The following is a 6,226-nucleotide window of genomic DNA, read 5'->3' as shown; positions in this document are numbered from 1 at the left end:
TTTGCAACTTTTTTGTATTTAAAGTTTTGAGGGATAAACCTCTTAAATTTCTCTAAGTAGAAATATATGTAAAAAACCCCAAAACGATTTTCAACTTTTTGTAGTTTATTGCACTTTTTGCAATTTATGTAGTTACTATGGACTTAATGCATACATATTATTAAAATTTGGGCTATAACAGTTGTATTGATGTATAGCAACTTGAAATGTTCCCAAAAATGGCACTACAGCATGTAAAAATATAAAGTAAGCTCTGGCGGACTTGGTTCTATGGTACGTCTTAAAGGGTTAAGTAAAAACTGGCACAACGCACCCTACTCTCCCCTAATCAGAACTTAAGCTTCACTAGTCTAGCTTTAGCTTATTGTTGTTTTGACTGCACGAACGCAACTCGGCACTTTTCATTAATTATAACAAAACAAACAAAGTGACTAACTCACCGTTGAGTGGATTGTGTGAGGATTGTGTGTGCTTAATCAATTGCCAGGGTTATTTTACACTGTCAAGTAATATTGTGTCACTCCCGCCACAATAACCGGATTTCCGTAAGTGGGGTCTGATTTCACCTTGGTTACACATGTGACTCATCACATGATCAATAGTGGGTCAGCGATCCTCTTTCTTTCCTCTTTTGGTTTTAGAGCTGAAGAAGCTTCTCGGATGAAACGTCTTTAAGAAACTTAAAGACCTCTCTTTTCTTTCCAAGCTCCTTAGATCACCATGACCTGGATGATTTAGAACCTACAGACATATTGACCTGGTTTCTAGATTACGAGAAGCAGTTCCACCCCGTTGTTTTTTTTTCTTTTTATTCCTCGGGAATATTCCTCCACTGGACTCAGTAGTCATTTTCACAAAACCTTTATTCATCTTCAGTTACGCATGCATCTTCTAGAAGGGGAGACGTTCCAGGCAGGTGTTCCTCTGCAGATCTCCACTTCTTTGTTCGTTACAACCAGTTTTATAGAAGCGACCCCATCATAAAACCCCCCATCGTGTGTTGCAAACTCTGTGTTTGTGTATGTATGTGCAAGCACGTGAGTGCCTGTGTGCGCGTACCCGTGTGTCTATGTGAGTGCACGTGAGTGAGTGTGTGCGCGTACCTGTGTGTATGTGTGAGTGCACGTGAGTGAGTGTGCATGTGGGTGTGTGAGTGTAACAGTCAAAGCACTGTGTGTGTCTCTGTGTACGTGACTTCCTGCCGGTCATAAAAGTATTCTCCTCTCTCCCCTCTCTGCTACACAACACAAAAAAACAGAGTTAACATATTACAAACACTGAGACCCCCAGTCTGCATCCATTGGGACATTGGCTTCTTGTTGTCTTACATTTACAGATAAGCATGTGGAGAGTCTCCTGCAAACCTGCTTTTAAGTTATGACAATTATGAGCTTTTATTAAATTCAGGTAAAAACATCAGCATCCCCCGACTGTAGCTTCCTGTCTCCTTTTATGACAGGCAGAACTCCAGTGTCAATAAATTCCTTTCCCTCTAAACAATTACACACACTCTCAAGCCTACAGCTAAGCCAAACTAAAACACACAGACAAATCCTTCCCTATTCCTCTGATCTACTGCTGGACCCTCTCATCTAAGCAAATTTAACACATTATATTCTAATAATTGTTTTCTTGTACTCACAAATGACAGGTCAGAGGTCAGCGACTGTAACTCAGTTACTCCTGTTACTGTGAACTCACTGAATGTTTGTGGTTTACCTCTCAGACTGACTGAAGTCCACAAGAAGAAAATGATGGAGGAAGCGGAGGACAGAGCAGAGTCTGCAGGATCCAGCTGTCCGTCTGTGACCAGTGAACAGTCCAAAGGTCGACCTCCAGTCTTCAGTGGTGAACCTGGACCAACGAGGTCAGAGAGCTGAACTCAGTTGACAGAAATAATTCTGCACTGACTTTATAATTAGTGTTGATTCTGGTTGATTGTATGACTGTGTTTGTGAGCTGAGAGGAAATGAAAATGAATTTCTAACAAAAATCAGTTTTGTCCAGTTTTCCTGTAAAAAGCTGAACTCTAATCTAAGAGGATGTTACTGACAGGAAACAGCTGCATTATCTGCAGTCTGTGTGATCACAGCTGCTTCAATCACTTTCATTATGTTTGTGTCTGCAGAGGTCAGAGGTCACAGTCTGCAGGATCCAGCTGCCCATCTGTTAGGAGTGACCAGTCCAAAGATAGCAATCCAAACTTCAGTGCTGAACCTGGACCAACGAGGTCAGAGAGCTGTGATGACTCCTTTACATGTTTGTGTTTTCCTGGATAAATATGACCTGAAACATCCTCAGATTGTTACAAAGATTCATTAAAAAGAAAACAATGAAAGAGAAAAGATAAAAATGTTAGACTTGGTCATTTGCTGTTTGAGGACAGTGATGTTGATATCTGTGGGGAAAGTGTGAACTGAGTGGGTTCATGTTTGTCTTTAAAGAACAGAGCTGCTCTGATTCTGTTCCTGATTACCCCAAGTTTGTGTTCCAGAGGGTGATGGGAGTCAAAGAGGAGGTACTGGTCCGTGTGTGTGGGCTTCCGGTAAACTTCAATGTTGAGGTTGCCATTCTCTTCAATGTGCACAGCGCAGTCTAGGAAAGGCAAACAGTTGTCCTTTGTGTCTTCCCTGGTGGACTTGATGTTTTTATCCACGGCGTTAATGTGCGCAGTAAAGGATTCCACTTCTTGTGTTTTGATTTTGACCCCAGTGTCGTCTACATATCTGTACCAGTGGCTGGGTACTCTCCCTTTAAAAGAGCCAAGAGCCTTTCTTTCTACTTCTTCCATGTAAAGGTTGGCTACAATAGGTGACATGGGGGAGCCCATGGCGCAGCCATGTTGTTGTCTGTAGAAACCCTCGTTGGATTTGAAATATTTAGTGGTGAGGCAGAGGTCTAACAGTGTGCAAATCTGATCGGGTGTGAAGTTGGTCCTGTCTTCCAAGGAGCTGTCTTCTTGTAGTCGTTTTCTGACAGTCTCCACTGCTTCCGTGGTGGGTATGCAAGTGAAGAGAGAGACTACATCAAAGGACACCATGGTTTCATCTGGATCCAGGGTAAGTTTCTGGACCTTGTCAGTGAAGTCGGGGAAGTTCTTGATGTGATGTGGGGTGTTCCCTACAAGAGGTGCTAGGACGGTAGCAAGGTGTTTCGAGGTGTTGTAAGTGGCTGAGTTTATGCTACTGACTATGGGTCTGAGTGGGACCCCTTCCTTGGTGATTTTAGGAAGTCCCTAAATGCAGGGTATGGCATCCCCTGGATAAAGGCGGTGATATGTAAGGCGGTCAATGATTTTGTCCCTTTCAAGGTCTTGAAGGCAAGCTATAACTTTCTTTTTGTAGCTGCTTGTGGGGTCTCGCTTTAAGGCTTTATAGGTATTGTTGTCACTGAGGAGAGTAGTGATCTTTGTGTGGTAATCTGTTGTGTTTAGGACCACAGTGCACCTTCCCTTATCAGCTGATAATATAGTGATGTTGTGGTCTTTGCTCAGGGAAGTGACGGCCTTCTTTTCTTGTAGTGTAAGGTTAGACGGAGGGACTTTGGCACTGGAGAGGGTGTCTGAGACTTTCATCCAGATTTGCTCTGCTTCTGTCTGTGATAATTTATTAATCCGTATGGCGGTTTCTGTGGCTGTGATGAGGTCCACTATGGGCAACTGTTGCGGAGAAATGGCAAAATTGAGTCCTTTGGCTTGTACTTTCTTTTCAGGTTCAGTGAGATTCCGGTCTGAAAAGTTCTTCACCCATTTTTCCTGACTGTCCTCAGGTGTGTGTTCTTCTCTGAGTTGTGTAGATTCAGACTGAGGAGTGAGTGTTTTTGAAAGCAAGGTGTGGAATTTCCTGCGTTGTCTTTCTTTTCCTTTAGAGTGTTGGGCCCGCTGAGCCTTGTCCACAAACTTGTAAACCTCTTCTACGATTGGAGAGGGTAGAAGGGTTTCCAGGTCCTGCAGAGTCTGGCTAATCTTGCTCTGGAGGGCATCTATAGTGAAATGGACCTGTCTTATCCTTTCACTTAGAAGCTGATTTTGTGCTCTCTGTAGAATCAAGTCTGCTCTGTGTCCCCTGACAGTGGATCCAAGGCGCAAGCTCTTAGGAAGAACTCTGCTTTGTCTGCATCTCAGGTTGAAATGAAGATGGTTCCTATAATCCGCTAGTTTTCTTGATTCCCTTTCATACTCCAGCACCAGTTGAAGGGTGTTCCTCCCAAATTGGCAATATGTCTGTGAAGGTTCTTAGTCATCCAGGTCATCGTAGTCTAAGGAGCCAGGTTTCACAATGAGCTCACCCGAAACCCTGGCTGATTGTGACCCACACCCGCTTTCACACCTGGGCGCATGTGATTAGAGGATCACCAGGGGGTCCTTTGTCCCTCCTTGGGGGGATACTCCCACTGGGTTTAAATCTGGGACTCTCGGCCATTTGACCTTAGAACTGAAGAAGCTTCTCGGATGAGAGGTGAAACGTCTTCAAGCAACTTAAAGAAGTCCAGACGCTTTTCTTTGCAAACTCCTTTGACTACGATGACCTGGATGACTGAGAACCTTCACAGACATACAGCGAAGCTCTCAATTTCCCGGTCATCAATGTCCCTACCCTCACCTATGGTCACGAGCTGTGGGTAGTGACCGAAAGATCACGGATACAAGCAGCGGAAATGAGCTTCCTCCAAAGGGTGGCTGGCCTCTGCCTCAGAGATAGGGTGAGGAGTTCAGAGTAGAGCCGCTGCTCCTCCACATCGAAAGGAGCCAGTTGAGGTGTTCGGGCATCTGGTAGGATGCCTCGTGGGCACCTCCTGAGTGAGGTGTTCCGGGCATGTCCCACCAGGAGGAGGCCCCGGGGCAGACCCAGGACACGCTGGAGAGATTATATCTCTCGGCTGGCCTGAGAACGCCTTGGTGTCCCCCCGAACAAGCTGGAGGAGGTGGCTGGGGAGAGCTGGGGTGCTTAGGCTGCCGCCCCCGTGACCCGGACCCGGATAAAGCGGAAGAAGATGGATGGATGGATGGATATTTACTTTGAATTTTCACTTTATACACAAATTGAAAGGGAATCCCAGTAAGGCTCCGTGTTATGTCATTTCAAATTGACAATGACATTTTGACGTGCTGCTGTGTCCGTCGATCCTGGAGGGTTAATGAAGTCTGAAAATTATCACAGCTGGAAGAGAGTTAACAAAAAAACAGACTAAAAATGGAAAATTATTTTCAAAATCTGAGATACAGATTAAAGCTTGACAAACTTGATTTAGATTACATTATCTGAGCAGACACTACTGGATCTTTACCCTGTGCTTGAACGAATTTTTCATGATTCCTCCACAGAGATGACCAGGAGAGCTCAGAGGTTTCCAGTGGTCAGTCTACCCAGCAGCATCAAACACACCTGGACTCCGTATTTACGGTCTGTACGTGTGCAACAACTACTTTTACATCTATTCTGTTTACAGTCATCTCCATGCAGTTCTTTGTAGACCAGTGGATTGTCAATGTGTCCAACATGGATTGATGTTTGGCTCCATGATTTCAGTCTGATTGGCTCATTCATAAAATATTCTGTTGCAGCTGCTGGAGGACAACATCATCACTTTTGTGAAGAACGAGTTAAAGAAGATTCAGAATGTTCTGCGTCCAGATTACCCAGAATGCTTAGACAGTCAGAGGGAGGGTGATGAACAGAAGGGAAGAAGCAGAGAGGCATTTGTGAAAATCACACTGGACTTCCTGAGGAGAATGAAGCAGGAGGAGCTGGCTGACCGTCTGCAGAGCAGTAAGAGGATTTCTATGAAGATTTAAGCTGCTGGATGAATGAAATCATTATACAAATGTCACAAGCCATCAATTAAATTCTACATATCTCCAAAAGTTGATTCTGTTCATCTGGACGTAGCGTTTTCAGTGGGAGAAAGGTTTCGTCACTCATCCAAGTCACTTCTTCAGTCTCAGCTGACTGCCGGTTTCCCCAGTCTTATAAACAGTGCATTTGCATAATGACTGAAACCGCTTCGCTAGTTACCTAAACATGATATAGCATGTTCTGACTGCTATATCATGTCATTATGCAAATGTACTGTTTATAAGATTGGGGAAACCTGCAGTCAGCTGAGACTGAAGAAGTTACTTGGATGAGTGACGAAACGTTTCTCCCACAAAACGCTACGTCCAAATGAACAGAACCAACTTTTGGAAATTTACTTACCTGGATAATTGAGCATGCATCAAGACATA

Source organism: Oreochromis aureus, linkage group 3 (assembly GCF_013358895.1).
Source record: "Oreochromis aureus strain Israel breed Guangdong linkage group 3, ZZ_aureus, whole genome shotgun sequence".
NCBI lineage: Eukaryota > Metazoa > Chordata > Actinopteri > Cichliformes > Cichlidae > Oreochromis > Oreochromis aureus.
The sequence above is the reverse complement of the archived record's forward strand: the minus strand, read 5'-3'. Positions refer to the sequence as shown.